Raw genomic sequence first — 8,725 nt, forward strand, 5'->3', positions numbered from 1 at the left:
AGGACATGAAGAAGCATTTTAGAAACCTCTCCTCTGCTGGGGTTCCCACTTGTGTGTCCCTCTGACCCTCACCTGGTGCTTGGCCTCGGTGACACTTTATTTCCACAGGAAGTAAATTGTCACACTTTATTTCCACAGGAAATAAATTCCCACACTTCCCCCTCCACACCAGTGAGCTCTGGGCTGTTGGGCAGATGTTGGGCAGTTGGTTCTGTTGCTCCCAAATCTCCTAATCCTGCTTTCCAAAGCCATTCATTGTCCTTCTCCCTGTCCTGTCCCTTCTGGCCACCAGTGAGGTGATTCTGTGCCCTGCTGCCTGCTGGCCACCTTGGCTTTGCTGTCACTGCTGCTGCTCCTGTGGGATGTGGCAGGAGAAGGAAGGGAAGGAAAGGGAAAGGAAAAAGGGAAAGGGAAAGGAAAGGGGAAAGGAAAAGAAAAAGGGAAAGGAAAAAGGGAAGGGAAGGGAAGGGAAGGGAAGGGAAGGGAAGGGAAGGGAAGGGAAGGGAAGGGAAGGGAAGGGAAGGGAAGGTAAGGGAAGGGAAGGAAAGGAAAGGAAAGGAAAGGAAAGGAAAGGAAAGGAAAGGAAAGGAAAGGAAAGGAAAGGAAAGGAAAGGAAAGGAAAGGAAAGGAAAGGAAAGGAAAGGAAAGGAAAGGAAAGGAAAGGAAAGGAAAGGAAAGGAAAGGAAAGGAAAGGAAAGGAAAGGAAAGGAAAGGAAAGGAGGAAAGAAAGGAAAAGGGAAAGGAAAGGAAAGGAAAAAGGGAAAGAAAGGAAAAGGGAAAGGAGAAAGGAAAGGAGAAAGGAAAGGGAAAGGAAAAGTGTAATCCCTAATTCCTGCCCCATCCAAGATTTAAACCCAGGATCTGTCCCTGCATTGCTGTCAGGGTGACTGATGTCCCTGTGGAGGTGACACCCAGCTATTCAACACTCCAGGCACGCCCTGAGGATGGCAACCCCAGGCTGAGGTTATCTCCTCTGCTGACACTGAGTTATGAGCCAACAGCACTTTATTAAAATGGTATTTTGCTCTGGAGAGCAAACCCCAGAGCAGATGGATCCGTGGGCAATCCATCACTCCCCTCCTGGCTGCTGCCACTGAAATGTGCTCCTGGTGCCTCAGCCCTGCAGCACCAGACAGATTTACAGCCTGGCCAGCTCTGGCTACTCCCAGCTGCCATCCATGGCAGGATTTCTTTTGGAAGGGGAGATTCCTGGAGGAGATCCCTGCTGTGGAGGCACAGGGATGTGAGCATCGCTCTCTCCCCTCCCAGGAAATCTCCCCTGTCCACCTGGGTTTGTGTTTGGAGTGGAGAAGAAACACTCAGGATCTTTAAAAACCCTTTGCCTTGGGTGCTGGGGTTGATTTTTCTGCTCTGCTTTGGCTGCACCAAGCCTGGGCCATGCCCAGATGTGCCCAGATGTGCCCAGAGTGGTGGAACAAGTCCTGCATGAACACCTCAGTGCAGGACTGGAGTCCCAGGCAGGGCCAGACCTGCTCTGAGTGTTCTGAGCCAGCCAGGAGCAGCCTGGAGGATGCTGAAGATCTGGTTCAGGCAGCTTTCAGTCCTGCTGGGATGGGAAATGATCCCACTTGTCCTTCTCTGTGCCACAGGCCTGAGATTCCTCTGCTTTTCCTGCTTTTCCTGCCTTTCCTGCCCTTGCAGGCAATGGGAGAGAGAGACTCCTCTCTGGAGGGAGTTTGCACTCAGAATTTAACAGAATTTTGACTTTGCACCCAGAATTTAACAGAATTTTGGCTTTGCACCCAGAATTTAACAGAATTCTGAGTTTGCACCCAGAATTTATCAGAATTCTGACTTTGCACCCAGAATTTAACAGAATTTTGAGTTAGCACCCAGAATTTAACAGAATTTTGAGTTTGCACCCAGAATTTAACAGAATTCTGAATTTGCACCCCAAATTTAACAGAATTTTGACTTTGCACCCAGAATTTAACAGAATTTTGAATTTTTGCACCCAGAATTTAACAGAATTTTGAGTTAGCACCCAGAATTTAACAGAATTCTGGGTTTGGGCCCAGAATTTAACAGAATTTTGAGTTTGCACCCAGAATTTAACAGAATTCTGAGTTTGCACCCAGAATTTAACAGAATTTGGAGTTTGGGCCCAGAATTTAACAGAATTTTGAGTTTGCACCCAGAATTTAACAGAATTCTGAGTTTGCACCCAGAATTTAACAGAATTTGGAGTTTGCACCCAGAATTTAACAGAATTCCAAGTTTGCACCCAGAATTTAACAGAATTTTGACTTTGCACCCCGAATTCAACAGTGAAATCTTTCCTCTTCCTTTAAAATCAGGTTCAGACCTCAGAGCTTCCCTGTTATCCCAGCGAGCCAAGCAGGTGGAAATCTGGGACAGAGTGATGTCACCTAACCTGGGGGGAATCACACAGCTTTCCTCCATCCATCAGGACAGCTCTGCCCACACCTTCCCAGCCCTGTTTGTACCTCCTGTCACCCTCCCTGCCCAAACCTGGTGACCTGCTGTGCCCCAGCCCTGCCCCGGGGGTGGCACTGAGTCCAAAGGGTTGGGGAAAAAAAAACCACTCAGATGCAAAACATGCAAAAAACTATTTTACTGACAAACAGCAAAGGACGGGCTTTAGTTCCAGGAGCTGAACTGGTTCTCTATTATACAAACATCTGATTGAAAGGGAAGGAATGGCTGAAATACACTCGACTCGTTGACCCAAATAAAATCACAGTGTGCTTTTTTTGCTATTGCCTCCCCCACCCCGAGCTCTCTGCACCTTCAGCTGCTCCCCTCAGCACAGGTTGTCACCCTTCCAGCCACTTGTCACCCTGGGTGACATCTGCCTGGGCAAGTGTGGTGAGTAAAAAAATTAGCCATTATTGCTTTTCAACCACGGTAGAGATGATTCTGTGATTAGACTCGGAGCAGAGTTTAATCTCTTTCTCTCTCCCTCTGGTCTGTGCTGTGCCTCTCCCTGCCTGCTGCATGCCAAACCGGTTTGGGTGCAGGAAAAAAAAAAGGAAAGGAGGATTAACAAAGGGGGAAAACAGCGCTCTGAGCTCTGTCCTGGTGTTTCACAAGTGGGAAAAACTCCCAAAAATCAGCTCAGGGCTCCCCTGTGCCTCGGTGTGAGATGAGGACTGAGCCACCCTGCTGGGAATCCCCAGAGGGGACAAAACCCCTTTGGGAAAGAAAGGAGTGCAGGTGGCACAGGAGGGACATGCAGGGGACACGTGGTGACACACAGGGACACTCAGGATCCCCACAGCCCAGACCCACACCTTCCCTCTGCTCTGCCCCACCTGCAGGGAGCCCACCTGGCTCTTTGAGTTTGAGTTCTTTATTTTCTTCAGGAATTTTATTTGCTGCTTCATGGCCTCCTGGACACCCCAGGGAGCTGGGCTGAGGGAATTCCCATCATCACTCCACCCTGGGGAGTCCTGTTTGCCTGCCCAACAGAAATTCCCTGCTCCCCATCCCACTGCTGCTCACTGGAACCCAAATCTGTCCCACCAGGCTGGAAAATAATGGATCCAAATGGTTCTATTTGCACCACATGCTCTAATTATGGAAGAATTTCTGCTCTCTCACATCCAGAGCTGCTCTGGGAGGTTCTCATGGCTGATTTTACCTTCCAAGCCCCCTGAATGCAGAAATTTCATCACCTCGGTGGTGATCCAACCTCTCCACCCTGCCAGGCTGTTCAGCAGGGCTGGGAGGTGAGATCTGAGGTCAGCCTGAGCTCTCTGTGCCTCTCAGCTCCTCCAGCCTCTCCCTCCACCCCAGCTGAGCATCAACCTCCCTCTGCACCACCAGCATGACCAGCAGAACCCCCCTGGTCCATTCTGTGCCTCTGGCCATCACTGCACACCCCTAAAAATCCCATTTCTTTGCACCATCCCTGCAGGGATTTCTGTGCCCTGGTCCTTTCCCAGGATGAACAATCCCAGCTCTCCCAGTTCCCCCACAGCAGAGATGTTCCAGTGACAGCTTTTCGTCAGGAATTCCCTTCTCCCAGCTGGAAATGCAACCAGAAAATGAGGTAGAATAGCAGGGAGAGTAACCAAACCCACCGTGCTGGGAGCAGCCAGGGCAGCATTCCAGGCTCTCTCCTGGTGTTTGGATTTTTATGGAGATTTTTTGTGAGATGGGAGAGCTGAGGTGTCCCTGGCTGAGCAGGGAGAGGACACAGCCATGGATGGATGGATGGAATCACAACAGACTCCTTCCCAAACTTCCCAAATCTCTCCCAAACTTCCCAAATCTCTCCTGGTATTTGAATTTTTATGGGGATTTTTGTCCCTGGCTGGGCAGGGAGGGGACACATCCATGGATGGATGGATGGAATCACAGCAGAGTCCTTCCCAAACTTCCCAAATTTCCCAAATCTCTCTTGGTGTTTGGATTTTTATGGAGATTTTTGTGAGACAGGCCAGCTGAGCAGGGAGGGGACACAGCCATGGATGGATGGATGGATGGAATCACAGCAGACTCCTTCCCAAACTTCCCAAATCTCTCCTGGTATTTGAAATTTTATGGGAATTTTGATGAGTTGGGCCAGCTGAGGTGTGCCTAGCTGAGCAGGGAGAGGACACAGCCATGGATGGATGGATGGAATCACAGCAGACTCCTTCCCAAACTTCCCAAACCTCTCCCAGACTTCCCAAATCTCTCCCAAACTTCCCAGATCTCTCCTGGTATTTGAATTTTTATGGAGATTTTTGTGAGACAGGCCAGCTGAGCAGGGAGGGGACACATCCATGGATGGATGGATGGAATCATGGCAGACTCCTTCTCAAACTCCCCAAATCTCTCCCAAACTTCCCAAATCTCTCCTGGTATTTGAAATTTTATGGGGATTTTTGTCCCTGGCTGAGCAGGGAGGGGACACAGCCATGGATGGATGGATGGAATCACGGCAGACTCCTTCCCAAACTTCCCAAATCTCTCCTGGTATTTGAATTTTTATGGAGATTTTTGTGAGATGGGCCAGCTGAGGTGTCCCTGGCTGAGCAGGGAGAGGACACATCCACGGATGGATGGATGGAATCACAGCAGACTCCTTCCCAAACTCCCCAAATCTCTCCCAAACTTCCCAAATCTCTCCTGGTATTTGAAATTTTATGGGAATTTTTATGAGATGGGCCAGCTGAGGTGTCCCTGGCTGAGCAGGGGGAGGACACATCCATGGATGGATGGATGGAATCACAGCAGACTCCTTCCAAAACTTCCCAAATCTCTCCCAAATTTCCCAAATCTCTCCTGGTATTTGAATTTTTATGGGGATTTTTGTCCCTGGCTGAGCAGGGGGAGGACACATCCATGGATGGATGGATGGAATCACAGCAGACTCCTCCCCAAACTGCTCCTCAAAAAGGACCTTTCTTGCTGTTTAATGTTTCTGTTGACCAGGTTTTATTCAGAGCCAGAGCTGCGGATGGGATTTGGGTTTCTGGAGGAGCTGCTGGGTGATGCAATGGATTTCTCAAGCCCTGCTGTTCCACACCTCTCCTCCCCGAGCAGGCAGCCAGGTCGGGGCTCCTGACACCAAAAACCCCAGGAGAACACTCCCAGCACCAACCCCAGCTCTGCAGAAGAGGCACACGGAGCTTCAAGCTGCCTCTGCCCTAAAAATATCCCCCAAAATCCCCCTGCAGCCTCCCCCAGAGCATCTGGCAGGCGAGTGCTGAGGCAGATCCCACACCTCCCACTCCCCTGTCCTGCACTTCCCACTCCTCCCATCCCTGTTTTCCCTTCCCCAGGCTCTGACCAGCTCCCTGCCCTCGCTGTGGCCACTCCCTGCTGCCAAATTCCCTCCCAAACCTCCCAAATTTCCTCTTGGCCTGGGCTTGTTGCTGGTTTGGGTGTTGCTGTTGTTGTTGTTTCCATCTGGGGTTGGGGTTTTTATTTTGATTTTTGTTGGATTTGTTATTTTTTTGTGTGTGTGTGGAGAGGGGATGAGAGAACAACAAACAAGTCAAGGCTGGGAGGAGAAAACATTCCCCAGGAGGAGAGAGAAACCAAACCAACCCACGGGAGGGACAGCAGAGCAGGGACAGCGGAGCTGGCAGGGACAGCAGGGACATTGGGACATGGGGACAGGGACACCTGGGCTGGCAGGGACAGCAGGGACACTGGGACATGGGGACATGGGGACAGGGACACCTGAGCTGGTGGTGACAGCAGGGACATTGGGACATGGGGACAAGGGAACATGGAGCCAGACAGAGCTGGGGAGGCTCAGCCCAGGGCAGGATGGGCTCAGGAGGTGGGACAGGGACAGGGACAGGGACAGGGACAGGGACAGGGACAGGGACAGGGACAGGGACAGGGAGAGGGGCAGGGACAGGGACAGGAGGGGTGGTGGCAGCAGGGGAGAAGGGGATGTTGGGTGATGGTGGCTCTGCAACACCCCAAAACCAGCTGCAAGACCCCAAAACCAGCTGAAATATCCCAAAACCAACTGAAATATCCCAAAACCAGCTGCAACACCCCAAAACCACCTGCAATACCTTAAAAACAGCTGAAATACCCTGAAACCAGCTGAAATATCCCAAAAACAGCTGAAATACCCTAAAACAGGCTGAAATATCCCAAAAACAGCTGCAAAACCAGCTGCAACACCCCAAAACCAGCTGCACTACACCAAAACCAGCTGAAATACCCCCAAACCAGCTGCAAAACCATCTGAAACACCCCAAAACCAGCTGAAACACCCCAAAACCAGCTGAAACACCCCAAAACCATCTGAAACACCCCAAAACCAGCCGAAATTTCATCAGGATTAAAGACCAGTGGATTGCTCCCAGGCTGTTCAGGACCCTCAGACTGCACTGGCAGGATTTTGGGGTGCAGGCTGAGGCTGTTCAGGACCTTTCTGGCTGCACTCTGAGGATTTTGGGGTGTTTGAATCAGGATTTGGGGCTCACCCTGCAAAACCAGGGGCAGATAGGATGAGGCTGTTCAGGACCTTTCTGGCTGCACAGTCAGGATTTTGGGGTGTTTGGATCAGGATGAGGCTGTTCAGAACCCTCAGGCTGCACTCTAAGGATTTTGGGGTGTTTGGTGAGGCTGTTCAGGACCCCTCTGTCTGCATTCTCAGGATTTTGGGGTGTTTGATGTGCAGGAGTGAGGTTTTTCAGAACCCCTTGAGCTGAAGTGTCAAGATTTTGGGGTGTTTGGATCAGGACGATGAGGCTGTTCAGGACCTTTCTGGCTGCATTCTCCGGATTTTGGGGTGTTTGATGTGCAGGAGTCAGAATTTTGGAGTTTTTGATGTGCAGGATGAGGCTGTTCAGGACCCCTCAGGCTGCATTCTTGGGGTTTTGGGGTGTTTGGTGAGGCTGTTCAGGACCCCTCTGACTGCATTCTCAGAATTTTGGGGTGTTTGATGTGCAGGGTGACACTTTTCAGGATCTCTCAGGCTGCACAGTCAGAGTTTTGGGGTGTTTAGATGTGCAAGAGTGAGGTTTTTCAGAACCCCTCGAGCTGAACTGTCAAGATTTTAGGGTGTTTGGATCAGGATGAGGCTGTTCAGGACCTTTCTGGCTGCATTCTCAGGATTTTGGGGTGTTAGATGTGCAAGAGTCAGAGTTTTGGGGTGTTTGGACCAGGATGAGGCTGTTCAGAACCCCTCTGACTCAGGATTTTGGGGTGTTTGATGTGCAGGAGTCAGAATTTTGGAGCTTTTGATGTGCAGGATGAGGCTGTTCAGGACCCTCAGACTTCACAGTCAGGATTTTGGGGTGTTTGATGTGCAGGATGAGGCTGTTCTGACTGCACAGTCAGGATTTTGGGGTGTTTGGATCAGGATGAGGCTGTTCAGAACCCCTCAGGCTGCACTCTAAGGATTTTGGGGTGTTTGCTGTGCAGGATGAGGCTGTTCTGACTGCATAGTGAGGATTTTGGGGTGTTTGATGTGCAGGAGTCAGAGTTTTGGGGTGTTTGGATCAGGATGAGGCTGTTCTGACTGCACAGTCAGAGTTTTGGGGAGTTTGATGTGCAGGATGAGGCTATTCAAGACCCTTCAGGCTGCACAGTCAGGATTTTGGGGTGTTTGGTGAGGCTGTTCAGGACCTTTCTGGCTGCATTCTCAGAATTTTGGGGTGTTTGATGTGCAGGATGAGGCTGTTAAGGACCCCTCAGGCTGCATTCTTGGGGTTTTGGGGTGTTTGATGAGGCTGTTCAGGACCCTCAGACTTCACAGTCAGGATTTTGGGGTGTTTGGATCAGGATGAGGCTGTTCTGACTGCATAGTGAGGATTTTGGGGTGTTTGATGTGCAGGAGTCAGCGTTTTGGGGTGTTTGATGTGCAGGATGAGGCTGTTCTGACTGCACAGTCAGGATTTTGGGGTGTTTGGATCAGGATGAGGCTGTTCAAGACCCTTCAGGCTGCACTCTGAGGATTTTGGGGTGTTTGGCTCAGGATCTGAGGCTCACCCTACAAATCCAGGGGCACAGCAGCTCCTTTCCTGCCAGCTGGGGCTGTTTGTCATCAGTCAGATGTCACACAACTCTGTGTCCCACAGTGAGGGGACACCAGCCCTGCCACCTGCCAGGTGCCACCTGAGCCCTCCCAGCCCCATTCCCCCAAAATCTGGGTTGCTTTAAGGCAGCTTTCAGTGGGCAGCAACACAAAAACCAAATCCATTCCCCATTCCCAGCTCTTCCTTCCCCCACAGGATGGGAAATAAAGCAAAAAATCAGGGAAAAAATCAGGGAAAAAATCAGG

The 8,725-nt window shown here is 50.7% G+C and overlaps 2 long non-coding RNA genes across 2 annotated transcripts; one reads left to right on the plus strand and one right to left on the minus strand.

The window, feature by feature from the left end:
* Positions 1 to 2,581: 2,581 nt before the first annotated feature.
* LOC146428233 (uncharacterized) lies at positions 2,582 to 5,504 on the minus strand. The gene is made up of 3 exons (XR_014856143.1): positions 4,931 to 5,504; positions 4,424 to 4,782; positions 2,582 to 4,300 (listed from the first exon to the last, which is right to left on the minus strand). It is a non-coding gene; the product is annotated as an uncharacterized LOC146428233 (long non-coding RNA).
* A 1,501-nt stretch (positions 5,505 to 7,005) lies between these two features.
* LOC146428234 (uncharacterized) lies at positions 7,006 to 7,717 on the plus strand. The gene is made up of 3 exons (XR_014856126.1): positions 7,006 to 7,127; positions 7,254 to 7,393; positions 7,580 to 7,717. It is a non-coding gene; the product is annotated as an uncharacterized LOC146428234 (long non-coding RNA).
* The last annotated feature ends 1,008 nt before the right edge of the window (positions 7,718 to 8,725 follow it).

The sequence above is a fragment of the Lichenostomus cassidix genome, chromosome 21 (genome assembly GCF_008360975.1).
Source record: "Lichenostomus cassidix isolate B80296 chromosome 21, HeHo_3.0, whole genome shotgun sequence".
Taxonomy (NCBI): Eukaryota; Metazoa; Chordata; class Aves; order Passeriformes; family Meliphagidae; genus Lichenostomus; species Lichenostomus cassidix.